General features: G+C 38.4%; 1 protein-coding gene across 2 annotated transcripts in view; it reads left to right on the forward strand.

Moving 5' to 3' along the window:
• Positions 1-19,061, forward strand: part of GABRB3 (gamma-aminobutyric acid (GABA) A receptor, beta 3) — a 329,602-nt gene that overhangs the window by 55,365 nt on the left and 255,176 nt on the right. The window lies entirely within an intron of this gene.

Raw genomic sequence — 19,061 nt, forward strand, 5'->3', positions numbered from 1 at the left:
TGCTCTCCCAAGATGGTGGCTCCTGGAACAACTGAGTGTCTTGATCCAGAAAATAATGGATTTCTGGATTCTTTTGCAAATTCCCCAGCTATAAACCCTCCAATCCTCCAAACATACCTTTATATTTGTTCCAGAGTTCCAACACCATCTCATGAGGGCTCTTGGCCCGGTATTCCGTGTTATTGTTGACCGAGCTCCGCACTACAAATCTACCTGATCCGCCATCTTGAAGGTGGAAAGACTGGTAGTGCAGTGGTTAAAAATCTGGCTGTGAACCCCATGGTCAGCAGCTTGAATCCACCATGCCCTCTGCGTGAGAGAGATGAGGCTTTCTGCCAGGTAGTTGTCTTCAAAATTTCTTGGCATAGACAAATGAGTGCCTCCAGTGCTGCATCAGTTTGTTGAAAGATTTCAATTTGTGTTCCATCAGTTCCTGGTGTGGTGTTCTTTGCCAGTGCCTTCAATGCACCTTGGACTTCTTCCTTCAGGATTATTGGCTCTTGATCATATGCTACCTCCTGAAATGGTTGAATATCAACCATTTACTTTTGGTACAGTGACTCTGTGTATTTCTTCCATCCTCTTTTGATGCTTTCTGTATCATCCAATATTTTTACCATAGAATCCATCTATATTGCATGTTGATGCTTGATTTTTTTCTTCAGTTCCCTCAGCTTGAGAAATGCTAAGCATGTTCTTCCCTTTTGGTTTTCTGATTCCAGGTCTTGCACATTTTATTATAATATCAGACTTTGTCTTCTTGAGCTGACCTTTGAAATTATCTAATCAGCTCATTTACTTCCTCATCTCTTCCATTTGCCATAACATATCTACATTGGAGAGCAAGTTTCAGAGTCTCTTGTGACATCCATTTTGGCCTTTTCCTTCTTTCTTATTTTCATAATGACTTTTTGCTCTCTTCATGTATGATGTTCTTGATGTCATCCCATAACTCTTCTGGTCTTCGGTCTTTAGTGTTTAATGCATCAAGTCTGGTCTTCAGATGATCTCCAAATTCAGGTGGGATAAATTCAAGGTCATATTTTGGCTCTCGTAGACTTGTTTTCATTTTCTTCAGCTTCAGTATGAATTTGCATATCAGTAATTGAGGGTTTGTTCCACAGTCTGCCCCTGGCCTTGTCTTCACTGATGATATGGAGCTTTTCCATCTTCTCTTTCCAGATGTAGTCAATTTGATTTCTATGAGTTCCATCTGGAGAGGTCCACGTGTATAGTCATCTTTTATGTTGTTCAATAAAGGTGTTTGCAATGAAGAAGTCATTGGTCTTGCAAAATTCTATCATGTGATCTCCAGCATCATCTCTATCACCAAGGCCACATTTTCCAACTACTGATCCTTCCTGTTTATTTCCAACCTTTGCATTCCAATCACCAGTAATTATCAATATATCTCAATTGCATGTTTGATCAATTTTAGATTGAAGAAGTTGGTAGAATTCTTCAATTTCATCATCACTTGCTTTAGTGGTTGGTCAGTAAATTTGAATACTAATGATATTAGCTGGTCTTTCCTGTTGTTGTTGTCAAGTGCTGTCAAGTAATTTCCAACCTATAGTGACTCTACATAGGGTTTCCAACAAGCTTGAACCACCAACCTTGTAGTTCAAATGTCTTTGCAGTCTGGCACATTAACCCACTGTAGGTATATGGATAGTATCCTATTAAAGACAGCATTGTACTTCAGGACAGATCTTGACATGATCTTTTTGATGATGAATGTGATGCCATTACTCTTAAATTTATCATTCCATTGTTAGATTCAAAATGGCCAATACCAGTCCATTTCACCTAATTCCTAGGATATCAATGTTTATGCATCCCTTTTCAATTTTGACAATTTCCAATTTTTCTAGACTCATACTTTGTACATTCCATATCCTAATTATTAATGGATGTTTATAGCTGTTTGTCTTCATTTTGAGTTGTGTGAAGGTTCTGAAGGCTTTAATCCATTCATGCTATCATGGATGGTCAACTCTGTTTTCAGGTATCAGCTTTTCTCTAGTCTTATTTTGAGTGCCTACTAAACTGAGGGGCTTATCTTCTGGTATAATATCTCACAATATTCTGGTGGTCTTCCTCATGTTTCAATATTGTGATGTTGATAATGTTCTACTGCTATTCATAAGGTTTTCAGTGACTAAATATTTAGAAGTAGTCCATCTCTCCATCTTCTTTCTCTGTATTAGTCTGGAAGCTCAGCTGAAACCTACCCACCATGGGTGACCCTGCTGATATTTAAAATACCCTTGAAATACCATCCAGAATCACAGCAACACACAAGCCACCAAACTACCACAATCTGACAGATGTTGTAGATAGATGTATGAAGTATGGATATAGAAAAAAAAAAAAAAAGGAAGTTCTCAAAAATGAAATGGAATGATATCCTATGCACTAGTGAGCTGAAATGACTGGTAATGGCCATTTTGAATCTGAAAATCATATGGTTTATTCAGTTGAATGAAGAGGAATGGAGTTGTATTCATCATTAAAAAACAACATTTGAAGATCTGTCTTGAAGTACAATGCTGTATGTAATAGACTATTATCCATATGTCTACAAGCAAGACCAGTTAATATCATTATTATTCAAATGTATTCACCTACTACTAAGGCCAGTGATGATAAAAAGGAAGAATTTTATGAAATTTTTCAGTCTGAAATGGATCAAACATGTCATCAAGATATGTTGATAATTACTGATGATTGGATTGCAAAGGTTTGAAACAAAGAGGAAGGTCAGTAGTTGGAAAATATGGCCATAGTGATAGATAGAAATGATGCTCGAAACTGCATGATAGAATTTTGAAATACCAGTGACTTCTTCATTAAAATTACATTTTTAACAGCATAAGAGACACATGGAACTCAACAGGTGGAATAAACAGAAATCCAGTTGACTACATCTGTGGGAAGAGCTGGTGGAAAATCTCAATATCATTAGCCCAAAGATCAAGGGCCAGCTGGAACAGACCATCAATTGCACATATGCAAGTTAAAGCTAAAACTGAAGAAATTTAAAATATCTTTAGGAGAGTCAAAATATGACCTTTAACCTGTCCCACCTAAATTTAGAGACCATCTCAAGATCATACCTGCTGCATTAGACACTAATGATCAAAGATCAGAAGAGTTGCCACATGACATCAAGAATACTGTACAGGAATAAAGCAAAAATGATTAAGAAGTCAAGAAGGAAACAAAAGACCAAAATGAATGTTAGAAGAGATTGTGAAACTTGTTCTCCAGTGAAGAGATGCTAAAGCAAATGGAATAAATGAGGCGGTAAAAGTGCTGAAAGCAAAATTTGAAAGGGCAGATCGAGAAGACAATATGGAATATTAAAATGAAATGTACAATGACCGGGAGCTAGAAAACCAAAAGGGAAGAGCATGCTCAGCATTTCAAAAGTTCAAAGAACTGAGGAAAAATTCAAGCCTTGATTTGAAATACTAAGGGATTCTATGGGCAAAATATTGAATGATTCAGAAAGCATCAAAAGAAGGAAGGAATACATTGAGTCACTGTACGAAAAAGAAATGGTCAGTGTTCACCCATTTCAAGAGGTAGCATATGATCAAGATCCAATGGTGCTGAAGGAAGAAGTCAAAGGTGCATTGAAGGAATTGGCAAAGAACAAGCCTCCAGGAATTGATGCAATACCAATTGAAATCTTTCAACACACAGATGCAGCACTGGAGGCACTCACTTGGCTATGCCAAGAAATTTGGAAAACAGTACTATCCAACTGATTGGAAGAGATCTGTGTGCCTATTCCAAAGAGAGGTGACCCAGCAGCATGCAGGAATAATCAAATAATATTATTAATATCATATGCAAGTAAAAGTTTGCTGAAGATAATTAAAAACAGCTGTGATAGTACATTGATGGAGAACTGCCAGAAACGCAAGCCAGATTCATAAGAGGGTGTGGAATGAAGGACATCAATGAATGCAGAGAATACCAGAAAGATTTGTATTTGTGCTTTCTTGGCTGTGCAATGGCTTTTGACTGTGTAGATCATGACAAGTTATTGATAACATTGCAAAAACTTGGTATTCCAGAACACTTCATTTTACTCATGAGGAATCTGTACATATACCAAGATACAGTTGTTGGAATATAACAAGGGGATATTGAATGGCTTAGAATCAGGATAGTTGTGTATTAGAGGTATGTCATTTTGCCATACTTATTCAATCTGTATGCTGAGAAGATGGATTATAGAAGACAATTATGCATCAGGATTGGAGGAAGGGTCAGTAACAGCAGATGACACTACTTTGCTTGCTGAAAGTGAAGAGGACTTAAAATACTTAGTGATGAAGATCAAAGGCTATAGCCTTCATATGGGTTGCACCTCAATGCAAAGAAAACAAAAAGCCTCACAACTGGACCAGTAAATTACATCATGATAAATGGAGAAAAGATTTAAGTTGACAAAACTTCATTTTGCTTGGATTCACTATCAACAGTTGTGGAAATCGTAGTCAAGAAACCTAATACAAAATATTGTGTTAGGCAAATCTGCTGCACAAGACCTCTTTAAAGTGTTCAGAGCAAAGATGTCAGTTTGATGGCTAAGATGTGCTTGACCTAAGTCATTGCATTTTCAAAAGCCTCATATGCCTAGGAAATGTGGACAGTGAATAAGAAATACTGTATAATAATTGATGGATTTGAGTTATAGTGCTGGAGAAGAATATTAAAAGTACTATGGACTGCCAGAGGAACAAACATATCTGTGTTGAAAGAAGTATAGCCAGAATGCTCCTTAGGGTTTAGGGTGGTGAGACTTCACTTCTCATACTTTGGGTATGTTATCAGGAGGGACCAGAACCTGAAGAAGAACATAATGTTTGATAAAGTAGAGCTCAGTGAAAAAGAGAAAGATCCCAATGAGATGGAGTGACACAGTGGCAGTAGCAATGGGCTCAAGCATAACAACAATTGTGAAAGAGGCACAAGACTGGTCACTATTTTGTTGTGTTGTGCATAGGGTTGTTGAGGGCACCTGACGACAACAGCATCCATAACAACAACATTATCAGATAAGTGTGTCTAGGTCACCCTTCCATGGAGATTTCTGTGTGACTATCTACATTACATTGGAGTCTGTTATGGTGCTGTAGGGTAAGTGCTGGGCTGATAACTGCAGGGTTGGTGGTACCAACCCACCACTGGCCACTCTTTGAAAATCCTAGACAGGGGCACTATGAGTTGGAACCAACTCAGTGGCACTTAACATTACCAACATCTACTTTGTTGTTGCAGTGTTCCATTGAGTCACTTCTGACTCTCAGCAACCCTACACACAATAGAATTTAACACTGTCCAGTCCTGCGCCATCCACAAAATTGTTGTTATATTTGAATGCTACTTTGGAGTAAAATGCTATAGCTAATTTATAGCTATTCTTACAAGTTTTCCAGAAACAATACTATATGTATGTTGTTGTTTTTAAGTGCTGTTAAGTTTGTTCTGACTCACAGAGACCCTGTATAGGGTTTCCAAGGAGCAGCTGGTGAGTTTGAACTGCTAACCTTGTGGTTTGGCAATCTAGCTTTGATCCTACAGCACCACACCAAGAGTCCATGTACAGATACTAAAAATTCAGGGCTTATTTGTTGTTGTTGTTAAGTGCCTTTGAGTCAATTCCGACCCATAGTGACCCTGTATAGGGTTTCCAAGGGCAGCTGGTGAGCTTGAACCACTGATTTTGCAGTTCAACCGGCTTTGTCGTCTGGCGCATTAACCCACAGTGCCACACCAGGGCTTAAAGTGGCACTTTATATATATACATTTAACCTTCTATTGTGAACTGAATGAAAATTTAGAGAGTAGAGCATCAACTTTACATTCAGCAAATTATATCCTTTGTTTCATCTCAATAATTGTGATCTCTTCAATGTAAAATCACTTACTCCTCTTCCTTGTTTCTTGTTTCCATTTCTGCTTCTTTCTTGAGCAGTTAGTCCTTAGATAAATGCTGCCATTTTGATCTTGAATAGTTGAACATTCTGTGGTGTGTGTACCTCATTAACATTGCTGTCTGCCCTATATACCTATCTATTTCTGTTGTTTCTGTTAAGTGCCATCAAGTCCTTTCTGACTTTTAGTGACCCTATGCCAGGTTTCTGGTGTGGTGCTGTGGGTTAATGCACCAGACTGCAAAGCCATTTGAACTGCAAGGTCGGCAGTTCAAGCTCACCAGCTGCTCCTTGGAAACCCTATACAGGGTCGCTATCGATTGTAATAGACTCGACAGCACTTAACAACAAATCTATGTCAGGTTTTTGAGGCTGTAAATCTTTGCAGGAGTAGGAAGTTACATCTTTATTCCTAGGATTGACTGTTGGGCTCAAACCACTGACCTTTTGGCACCCTAGTCCAGTGCTTACTTTACAGACCCACCACATTCTTATCTATTGTTGTTGTTATCAAGTGTGGTTGAGTCAGTTCAACTCATAGCAGCTTGTATAGGGTTTCTGAGGAGCAGCTGTGGGGTTTGAACCACCAACATTGGAATTAGTAATCCAGTGCTTATCCTACAGAACCACAAGAAGATTTCTATCTATTACTTGGCTGCAAATTGAACCCTGGGTGTGTGAACTTCAGACCAGAAGGGTGGCTAGGGACTATAGTCTCAGGGTTCCAGCAGTCTCTATCTGACTAGAAAATCTGGTTATATTTATGATTTTGAGTTTTGTTCCACGTTTTCTCCCACTTTGTCTAGGACTTTATAATGTGATCTCTTTCAGAGCAGTAGGTAGTGGTAGCTGGCACCATCTAGTTCTTTTGGCCTTGGGGTTGTGGAGACTGATGTTCACCTGGTCCATTAGTTTATTGGACTAATTGTTTCCAATCATCTTCAATTTTCATAACTGTTCTTTCTTTTGAACAGGAAGAGACCAGTAATTGCATGTTGGATGGGCACTTGAGCTTTTAAGATCCTAATTGCTACTCACCAAAGCAGGATGTAAAACATCTTTGTGAACAAAGTCATGTTCATGACCATGGTGTCACCTGAGACTATGGTTCTGAACTCTCAGGTGCAGCAACTCATTCCCACAGGTTTTTGGTAATGTCTGAGTTTTCATCATTTTGTTCCCTGTATGCTCCCCCATACTAGTAGTCCTGGTACAACACTGTAGGAGAAGCACTGGACTGCTAACCAGTCAGCAGTTCAAACCCACAAGATGAGGGTTTCTGCTCCTGCAAAGATTAAAAAGCCTTGGAAACCCTATACAGGATTGATATCGGGTCACTATGAGTTGGAATTGACTCAACTTAACAACAACATGCTCCACCACATTCATGGATATTTTGCAGCAAAGGGAAATACCCATGTGCAAATATCCAGTATCAAACCTTTATGTATGCGTGAGTATACTCCCAGTCTCCCTTGTACGTCTGTTCAGCCTGAGTGTCTATCCATGGGTCTACCCATAGATCACTGTTCTTGTAGGATTTTGTATATAACAGTGTTTACCTCTGTTGCATTCCTCTCTGTGTCTTCCCCTGCCTTCATCACTCACTTGCTAATTTCTCTCTTGTATATTGCCTTCCCTGTCACACAAGTTGTCATCTGTCAAGAGAAGCACATGGAGGAAAACAACTACTTATTTTGCATTATTGGAGGTAGTTGGGAATTCTGTTTTCTTTGTACCATTTTATCTGATGATATCCAAAGGGAAATAGAAACAAGGATTGTTTGTTAAAGGCCAGATTTGTAGTTATGTACTAAATAAGGTTTTGTTGTAGCCTTAAAAGAAAGGAGTCCTAGTGTGGATAAGTACTGTATGGCTTACTGAAAGGTCAGAGGTTCAAACCCACCAGCAGTTCTTGGGAAACCCTGTATAGAGTTGCTATGAACCCGACTCAATGGCACTTGACAACACCCTCTAATCATTGAATTACTTCCCCTCCCCTCTTACCCCTGGTAACCATCAAAGGATGTTTCTTTTAGTGTGAAAACCTTTTCTTGACTTTTTACAATAGTGGTCTCATACAATATTTTTCCTTTTGTGATTGACTAATTTCATTCCAGGCTCATAATATCCTCCAGGTTCATCCACATTATAAAGTGTTTCACAGATTCATGGTGATTCTGTAAAGTTGTGTAGTGTTCCATTTTGTATATAGTTTGTCCATTCTTCCATAATTGGGCATTTAGGTTTTCTCCATTTATTATATTGAATAATGCTGAAATGAACATGAGCGTGTGTAAGTCTATTCAGGTTGTGTCTCATTCTTATTGCAGTATTGGAGGTAGATGGGAATTATTTTTTCCTCTGGACCATTTTATCTGATGATATCCAAGTACAGGAATTGCTGGGTCAGATGATATTTCTATTTTCAACTTGGTGAGGAAGCATCGTATTGCTTTCAACAGTGGCTCCACCATTTTACAGCACTACTGTACAGTGTATGGGGATCCAGTCTCTCCATGCCTTCACCTGCGTTTGTTGTTTTCTGAGTTTTTGAACTTTGCTATTAATGTTGGGGAGAAATGATGTCTTATAGTTGTTCTGAATTACATATCTCTAATGGCTAGTGATCTAATAATCATGTGTGTTTCTTCAGATGCTAGTTGGAGGTATCTTACATTTTATAGGTTAACACTGAGACTAAAGGAAGGAGGCAAGTAAGTGAACTATTCCTTCTGAATTTTCAGAATAATATTGCTTAGTAAGCGCCTCATTCTTTCATTACTATTTTTGTTCAACCACTCTCTGTTGGTTATCATGTTCTTAGAACCCAAGATGCACAGTTCTATTCTAGCACACATGGTTTTGCCATGAGTGAGAATTGGTTTCATGGCAACTGGTTTGGGAGACCTACATAGTACAAACAGTTAACACACTTTGCTACTAACCAAAAGTTTGGAGGTTCAAATCCACCCAGAAGTGCTTCAGAAGAAAGACTGGTCATCTACTTTTTAAAAATTTAGTCATTGAACACCCTCTGAACAGAACACTGCTCAATTCTGACACATAAGAGTTTGCTGGGAGTCCTCCTTGGCTCTATGTCTCGATACCGCCTACCCCCTGCTTAATCACCTAGTTCTTCCTCCCATCCTAGACTTCCTCCCATCCTAGACAGCAAAAAAAAAAAAAAAAAAAAAAAAAAAAATCCAGTTCGAGAGTCTCTGATTCCTTATAGTCGTGGTTATGCTCGGACGTAACCCAGCCTTCAGAAAGATGTTAGTGAAAGTGCCACAAGTAGCCTGATACTCAGAGGAAATGATCTTGGGCTACAGAAAGCCAGCCACTGTTAATTTATGTTCATTGCCTTCACTGTCTAGAATAGTCTATCTTCTTAAGCCTTCATTTCAAAGTCCTATCTTTCCTGGTAATTTTTGGACTCCAATTTGACTGCCCCAGAAGATGAAGAATTTTTGCTTACTTCTGGCCTGCTCCCCTCATTGTATTGATCAGAAAAATGTGTTTCTCCTGCTCTCTGAATTCTTTGCACATTTTGTGCTTTGTGATTAAGCCTCTTCTGTCCTCACATTCATGGTCTCCTTTTCAACACATTATTTTCTTCTCTATTAGGTGGTTTCCTTTAGTCTTCACATGGGAAAAATAAAGCATCCTTATTTCAAAACAAACATACCATGCCCTTCCCTGTCCAAACTTTCCCTACCTGTTGAATTCTTTTTGACTGTCACATTCTTTGAACAAAGAGGGTGGTGTTCATTGACTTTATTTTAGGGACTAATGCCAACCAGTACTGATATCTCTTTCAGAGGAATATATTGGAGAGTGCTTGTGTGTGTTTCCATGTGTATATATGTGGCGGGTATGCTTATTATCTGCATAAATATGGGAGTATGTGGTGTGTAAAAGTGTGTGTTGTATCGGTGTGTGTATGCATATATGTTTGATGGTGGTAGTGATGGTGTGCTGTGGAGTTGTTTCTGATTCCTAGCAAACCCGTATAGGGTTTCCAAGGTTGTAAATCTTTACGGGAGCAGAAAGCTTCATCTTTCTTCCACGGAAGGCTGGAAGTTTCAAACTGCTGATCTTGAGATTAGCGGCCTACCAGATTGAGATTAGCTACACTCCCAGAGCTCCTTATATGTTTGATAGTGTAGTCAATGATCAATCACGCTCCTGCTTTCCTTTGGTGACCAGGCCTCCCTGGTGCACTTGTTGCTCACACCTATAGACAACTATCACCTTTTCTAATATCGAACTATTGAAACCTGGCCCATAGTTTTGGTAATACATTGATGTTAGTCTCCTTTTTCCCCATTACACTAGTTTAGAGCTTCCAAATCCGTTGATATAGTGGTCTGTCTGTTGTTAATCCTGGATTCTCTGTGTTCTGATTCCACTGGCATAACATTGTTTTTCTGTTCCTCCTGACATTTCCAGGTTGGGAACTCCTGTTGTTTCTAGTATGCCTTCTTGATGTATAATATGGGGTGACCAAAGTTAATACCCACAGTGACAGGGTGCTAAGAGTCAGAACCAGCTCAACGATCAGGAGATTGTTGCCTATAGGTGTTGGCAATTGGTGTCAAGTTTTAGTCAGTTTCAGATACCTAGGAGTAACTCAGAAGTTATCAGAACAGAAGGGACCAGAATCCTGTAGCAGGAAATTTTCAGATTGTCAGCAAATATCAAAACAGAACGCCCACCATTTTGTTGCTACAGAGGGCACTATCTGCTTTTTTCTCTGAGAGAACGTTCAACCAAGACAAGTGAAGGAGGAGGGTGCTGGGTAAGCACAATGGGAAGAAAGGGAGGACTCAGATCCCAGGATCTAGCAGAATTGGAGAACTGTGTTAATAGGAACTTGATATGGCCAGGTTGCCCCTAGTTTGCTTATCCAACTTCATTGTTCTAATACCCAGAACAACTCTAAACATATGTATTTATTTTTGTTGTTTTCTTATTGGCTCAAGTTGTTTTATGTGTAGATTATCCCCTTAACCAGATTATGTGTGCCTTTGGTGTTGGTGGTGTGGTGCTATGGTGTCAGTTCTGACTCAGAGTGACCCTGCATAGGGTTTACAAGGTCGTAAATCTTTATGGGAGCAGAAAACCTCACCTTTCTCCTGCAGAACAGCTGGTAGTGTTGATGTGTGCCTTTGCTTTTCTATATTCCATGCCATGCTGTTGTTGTTGTTACGTGCCATCGAGTTGGTGCTGACTCATAGCGACCTTACACACAACAGTACAAAACACTGCCCGATCCTGGGCCAACCTCACTATTGTTATCATGCTTAATAAGCCCATTGATGCTGCCACTTGGCCAATCCATCTCACTGGGGGGTCTTCTTCTTTTTCTCTGACCCTCCACCTTACCAAACATGAGATCTTCTCCAGTGACTGGTCCCTCCTGACAATATGCTATGCTATCAGCTCTAAATTGTGTGCTATTAAGTTGATTCCAACCCACAGCAATCCTATAGGACAGAATAAAACTGATGCTTAGTGTTTTCTAGGCTGCAATCTTTACAGAAGTAGATCGTCAAGTCTTTCCTTCTACCTAGTGATTGGTGGCTTTGAACCACTGACCTCTCAGTTAGTAGCTGATAGCTTTAACCATTATGCCACTAGGGCTCCTATCAGACATAAATAGATAGATGCTTTTAAATGTTCCTTGATAATGATGATATTTTTATTGTGATGTTGGCCAGAGGCAAGAAAAAATTCCTTCTCTAATCAACAATCACCCAGATTAAGAATGCAAAAGGGAAAATATGTTGTTGTTGTTAGTGCCCTCAGTTGGCTCTGACTTCAAGTGACTCTATGCACAATAGAATGAAATAATGCCCAGTCCTGTGCCATGCTCACAATTGTTGTAACATGTGAGACCACTGCAGTGGCCATTGTGCCAATCCATCTCTTTAGGGTTCTTCCTCTTTTTCACTGACCCTCCACCTTACCAAGAATAATGTCCTTCTTTAGGGATTGGTCCCTCCTAATAACATGTCCTAAGTATGAGAGACAAAGTGTCGTCATCCTGGCTTCTAAGGAGCATTCTGGCTCTACTTCTTCCAACACAGATTTATTTCTTCTTCTGGCAGTCCATGGTACTTTTGGTGTTCTCCTCACAGGGAAAATTCAGACCCATTAAAAACACTCATTGCAGAGGATAGTATGATGAATGGTGTCAAAGAAATTGTGAAGTAAGCAGGAAGCATGCCCATTGCCCCTTCTACCCTAACCATTACTTTGCTCTGGGTTGTTGTAGTTGTTTTAAAGTGACATCAAGTTGGTTCTGATTCATAATGACCCTGCATAGGGTTTCCAAGGCTTTAAATCTTTGAGAGAGCAGAAAGCCTCATCTTTCTCCCTTGGAGAGGCTGGTAGAATTGAACCATAGACCTTGTGGCTCGGAGTCCAGTGCTTATCGTGTGGAGCCACAATACTCCCTTGCTCTGTGTTGTTATTGTTGTTGTTAAGTGCCTTCGAGTCAGTTATGACTCATAGTGATCCTTCATAGTGTTTCTGAGTAGCTACTAGTAAGTTTGAACTGCTGACTTCGTGGTTCAATCTGACCTTGTGGTCCAGTGCATTATCCTACAGTGCCATACAAGGAATCCTTACCCTGAGTAATGATGGTTGAAAAAAAAAATAAGAAGAAGAAGAAGAAGGAAAAAATGGAAGGAGAAAGTAGAGGTTCTTGGACTGCTAGATGGGTATCACAAAGTTTCTGATTTAAGAAAGTATTTCAAAGTGTTATATTTTATATAGAAAACATGTATTACTTGGAAGCGGTAAGGATGTTTTCTCAATGAAATCTCTGTATTTAATCTGTACCCTTCTCCTTGCTTAGCATCCACTGTTGTTGTTTACTCCCAGTTCATAGGGGCTCTGTATAGGGCTTCCAAGGAGCAGCTGGTGGGTTTGAACTGCTGACACTATCATTAGCAGTTCCATGCTTATCCTACAGTACCACAAGTACCCTTTAGAATTCATGTTATACAGCGTATCTAAAAATTAGGACTGGAGTTTACTGAATTTGTTGCAAGAGCATAATTTTTACATCTTAAAAATAAAAGGTTGAAATTAGCTAGAAAAGGCATGAATTTGATGATATATAACATAGAGAAGTGTTGAAACATTGGTGTTTGGATCAGAATCCAGTTACAGGGATGCTGAGTTAACAGCAACACAAACCCTCCAAGCAAAACGGTAATGAGGTAACTGTCACTGAATTTCCTTTGAGAATCTTGAGATAGGATGAAAATTAGACTCTAAGCATACAGTTCTGAATCTGAGGAGGAAGAAGAGAGGGAGCACATGTTTAGTAGAAGATCTTTGTATCTTATGACCTTCTACGTCTAGAGAGCTCTTTTTTCTTTCTTTTTTTTTTAACTGCAGGGAAATCTAATCACTGCTCTGTTATTACTGTTGGGCCTTGTTCCAAGTTTTGAAAACTAGACTGTGGAACAACGCAGCTTTCCATTTGCAATTGTTCTGGACACGTTCCTGTATATTTCTGGTTTGACTTTCCACTGTGAAGTTGGTGCTAGTTGATATTTAAAAGGTTTTATTATATTTTAAATATTTGATTAGCATGAATTGTAAATTGTACTTTGTTAAAGAATGTAAGGAATTCAGAAAATTGTAGATAACTTTTCCATCAGTCATTTATGTTTATTAAAACAAAAATCTCAGATTTTGGAGAACTGGAAATACTGCATTATATAATAATTAATGCGAGTAGCTTGTGAATCTTCCATAGTTGAGATACTTCACTATTTTTATATGCTAACTATGTTATAAATTAAATAAATGTAGGATGGGAAATGGTGCAGTATTTTGTCATGTGAAGAATTTACTTTAAAAATAAATATTTGATTACACGTTAAAATCTTTGAAAGCCGTAACTTGATGGGACTGCCTTATTTTCATGGGTCTCACAAATTTCCCACCTTATGCTTTTTTATAGCTTGTTTTAGTGAAAAGTATTTGAGTTTTTCTTCTCTAACAGGTTTCTGCTCCTCAGAAACCCAATACAGTGTCACTATGGGTCGGAACCAACTCAACAGCACTTAACAACAACAACACAACAGGCTTCCGCCTGACACAAGTTCTGACTTTCACAGATTTTACTGTATCCTAAAGATATCCAAAAATAAATAACTTATGGAAAACTGTTCTAATTCATGATATTTCTGGTTTCAATAAGTTAGTAGCAAAAAAGATGTACTTTTCTCATTCATTCAGTGTAAGCAACATTACTTTTGTCCACTTCACTCTTCGAGTCTACATCATAGATTTTATACATTGTCCTATCTCTGGCAGTTTTCCTTCATATATTAGTTAAACATTTTATGAAAGTCTAATTCTGCAATTTAAAAGAGTCATTTAAGTATTAAGCAGACCCATGCTACCTATTCTCTTTGTGTTCTTATAGTGTTAAGTGCCATCAAGTTGGTTCTAACTCATAGCAACCCTGTATAGGGTTTCTGAGGAACAGCTGGTGGGTTGCAAACACTGACTTTGTGGTGAGCAGTCCAGTTCTTGTACTACAGTGCCACACCAGGACTCCATTCTCGTCTTAAACAACTATAAAACCACCTGTGATGCAGCTGGTGGGTTTGAGCTTCCAGCCTTGTGGTTAGCAGTCCAATGCTTATCCTATAGCACCACTGGGCTTCTTACTCTACTAGGGACCCATATACACAGCTATTGTTGGTTTTAAGTGTCATTGAGTCAGTTCCAACTAATAGTGTTTCTGAAGAGCAGCTGATGGGTCTGAACTGCCAGCCTGGTGGTTTGCAGTCTGCTGCTGATCCTACAGTTTATTTAAATCTAGAGTAAATCACATATTATGATTCATCCTGATTCCCTTATTCGGTGTTATTGAACTTCCTCAAAGACAAGTACTGGCTGCCCTCTTTGCCTGGCATGAAGAGAGGTGATTTTTAAAAGCATAATTTATATTTTTATAACAAAAGCATAATTTGTATTTTCATAACAACAACAAAAAATTGACATTTCTACTTTGTTTTGCAGTTTCACAGTTTGGAAACTATCCTCTAAGCAGTCCTATCTAGAAACTATTGGAAAGGCAGTATCTAGGGAGTGAATGAGGTCTAAGCCTTAATATTGTATTAATGCTAATTGAGGGCTTGGGTTGAAGGGATAATTAACACTCACAGATTATTGAAAACCTCATTTTAATAAGTAGCTTCAATTTCTCCCTTCACTGAACCTCTTCCAGAATTGCTAATGAGTAGCAAAATGGACTGGTTTGAGTCCTAGCTCCTTGAATTTCCCTACTGTCTTTCTGGTAGAAGTGCTAATAAGCAGAGATGCCATCGAGAGGCATAGAGACAGAGGTGGAGAGGAGACAGAATGGAAGAATTAGTAATCACTGTTTTTCTTTAAAAAAAAAAAAAACCACACACAAAACTAAACAGATTTCCAATTCCAGGCCCACACCTCCCAAACCCACTCTCTTCAAAAAACTCTTGGACTTATCACAATTAGCAAACATGGGCAGATTCTGACAGGTGGAATGAAGGCAGTAGACTGGCAAAGATCCTCTGAAGACTAGGAGAACAGAACACTGACAGAAATACTACACCCCCTTTCCATGGTTTCAGCAGGGCAGTCTTCCACCCACCACCCAGCAGAAACTGGCAGAGCTGTTATCAAGATGGAAAATGGAACAGGATTCAGTTGACATTTATAATACACTTTACCCAGTCACCGCATGGTACAGTCTTTGAAAGTGCCTGGAGTGTGGTCTCCAAGATTAACTAACCATATTTGATGTCAGAAAACAACCTCAACACACTGAAAAGCACTGAAATAATACAGTGTCGTTTTCTGACAGTAAAAGATCAAAGTAGAAATCTATGACAGAAAGGCAACAAGAAAATCTCCAACACTTGGAAATTCAAGGACATATTTCTAGATATCCAAGGGTCAAAAAAGAAATATCTAAATGGATACACACATGTGAATGAAATGACAATACATCTGTTAAAAATAATCAAAACTCACTGGCATTTGAGCATTAGGTTTATTATGAGCTGTTATTTTATATATACAAATTTCCTGGCCTTTTTCTCACCAACACAGTTTCAAATTTTCTTAAAATTTCTTCATAATAAGCCCCCATGATTTTCCTGTGTTTTATGAGATGCTCTATCAAGATTGTTGTTGTTGTTGTGTGCTGTGGAGTCTGTTCCAACTTATAGTGACCCTGTGTATAGGGTTTCCGAAGCTGTAAATCTTTACAGGAGCAGAAAGCCTCCTCTTTCTCCGACGGAACAGCTGGTAGTTTTGAACTGCTGACCTTGAGGTTAACAGCCCGATTCGTAACCACTACGCTACCCCTTTAGAATTTCAGAAAACAGTTGCCATTCATCTGAGCTGACCTCTGCTTGAATTGGAAGGCACTGTTTTGACTGGACATTTTATTTGAAGGCACCTTAGTGAAACCAAGACACATGTATTACTGAGGGAACTTATCTTCAGCTATCCATTTATTACATAGACATGTTTAGAAACATTTTATTTGAAATAAACTTGTGCATGTATAGACTGGAACCCTGGTAGCGGTACTTTTTTGATGTACCCTTGTATTTGGCTATGTGGATAAGAAAAACATTAAAATCAAAGTAAAATGCCTGTTAATTCATTTTTATTATCAACAAAGTAGATCAAAATTAAGGGGACACAGTCAAAGCAATGCTGAAAGAAAAATTTACAGCATTGAATATTTATGTAAAAAAAAATAAAAGGAACAATCTCAAATCTAGCTCTGTACTTCAAAAACTAGAAAATGAAGAGGAAAATCAATTCAAAACAAGTAAAAATAAGGACACGATCAAGCTAAGATGGTGGTGATGGTGATGTACTGTCAAGTCGGTTCTGACTCATAGTGACCCTGTATAGGAATTCTGAGGCTATTTATCTTTACAGAAGCTGAAAGCCTTATCTTACTCCTGAGTAGCTGCAGATAGATTTGAACTACTGCTATTTCAGTTAGCAGCCTAACTCGTAACCACTATGCCACCACGGCTCTTTAAAGATAAGAGTGTTGGTAAGTGCTGTCAAGCTGGACCTGACTCATAGTGACCAACCATGTGTAGGGTTTATGAGGAGTGACTGGTGAGCTTGAACCACTAACTTTGTGGTTCAAACTGACTTTACAGTTCAGTGCATTAACCTTCAGTGCCACAGCAGGACTCCAAACCTAAGATGTTGTTGTTAATGTTCTTAAGTGCCATCGAGTCAGTTCCAACCCAAAGCCACCCAGTATAGGGTTTCCGAGGAGCAGCTGGTGAACTTGAACTGCCGACCTTGTGATTCAAACCAAATTTGCAGTCCAGCTCATTAACCAACAGCTCCACACCAGGATAGGACATAAGAAATAAAGATATGATAGAGATAATAAATGGCATTTTAAACAAGAAAACAATAGAGAAAATCAATCAACTTGAAATCTGGACCTTGGACAATATCCTTTAGTTGATAAATCTCTAGCAAGACTGATGAAAATAAAGACACAAGTCATTAGTATTAAGAATGAAACAGGAAATGTCACTAAATATCATGTTGTTATTAAAAGATTAGTAAAAGAATGCTACAAACAACTTTATCCACATAGACTGAAAAATTTAGAAAACAATGGCCCATTTTCTCAAAAACCACAAACTATTAAATTGCAATCAAGATGAAATAAATAACCTGAATATTCCATTAATCATCAACAAAATTAAGTTTTTTAAACTTAAAGTTAACTAAAAGGAGATTTCCAGGCCCTGATGATTTCACTCTTGTTTCCAAGTATGGTCAACTAAGTTCTTCAGAGCAACCCGGTATGGGTTTCCAAGGACCTTGTGGTTAGTGGCCCAATTCTAGAGAATTATGTAAGACGTTTTGTGAGCTCAAAAGAACCAGGTGTGAGACCTAAGGAGTGGCTTCTGCCAAAGGTGCAAACCAGACTCCATTTATATTGTTTACTGCTTAATCTGAGCTGACTTTCAAAAGGCAACTAGCTGGCACAAAGGATTGGAAGCCTACAGGCTTCCCTTTCTGCTTCCCCCCTCATTCAGGCTGAAACTCCCAAATATTCATACATTTACAAGATTTTAACTGACTCGAACTATGACTAACAAAAACAATGCTTACAGGATCTCTTGTCAATTCCTGCATTTTCTTCTCAAAGCACTTTTGAAAATTTCTCCCCAGAGTCCTTTTGTGGGTGAGTAAGATCTAGGTAGTGCTGTACCTTCAATAAAATACTTTTCTTTAATTTAGCAGAAACTTCAGTTTGCTCTTTGACATTTTAAAGAAGAATTAAGACCGATTATTCACAATGTTTTCTAGAAAATAATAGAGCAGGGAACAGTGTTCAACTCATTTTATGAAGCTAATTATTAGTGCAATGCCAAAACCATGTAAAAGTACAAAAAAAGAAACTAGAGCCCAAAATTGCTCAAGAACCTTGGCACCAAAAACCTGAACAAAATCTTACAAACCAAACGAATACATTGGGACCAAGGGTGATTTATTTCAGGTGTGAAAGGCTGGTTCAATAAGTGAAAATCAATGTAACCCACCATGTCAATAGGTTATGTCAGTTGGTACCAAAAAAGAAAAAAAGACACTGAAAACTACAATACCCATTCATGATTAATATTATGAGCAAACTAGGAATAGAGAAAATTCTCAGTTCAATAAAGGGAATCTTACAAAAACGTCACCATCATGTTTAGTGGAGAAAAACAGAACACTTTCTTCCTATAATTGATAGTAAGAATATCTGCTATAGTATTTCTTATTCTCAACACTTTAATAAAGCAAGAAAAATAAAAGGCATACAAATTAGAAAGGAAGAAATGAAACTGTCCCTGTTTCCAGATGATGTGATTGTCTATGTGCACAATACCTAGAGACTGACATAAAAATTCCAGGACTAATAATATGTAAATTCAACAAAGTTACAATCTACAAAGTCATCACAAAAAAGGAATCACATAAACACATACTAAAAATGAACATGTGGAAACTGAAAATCAAACCATAATACCTTCACAGTCATTCCAGGAA

This window comes from Chrysochloris asiatica, unplaced genomic scaffold (genome assembly GCF_000296735.1).
Source record: "Chrysochloris asiatica unplaced genomic scaffold, ChrAsi1.0 scaffold00044, whole genome shotgun sequence".
NCBI lineage: Eukaryota > Metazoa > Chordata > Mammalia > Afrosoricida > Chrysochloridae > Chrysochloris > Chrysochloris asiatica.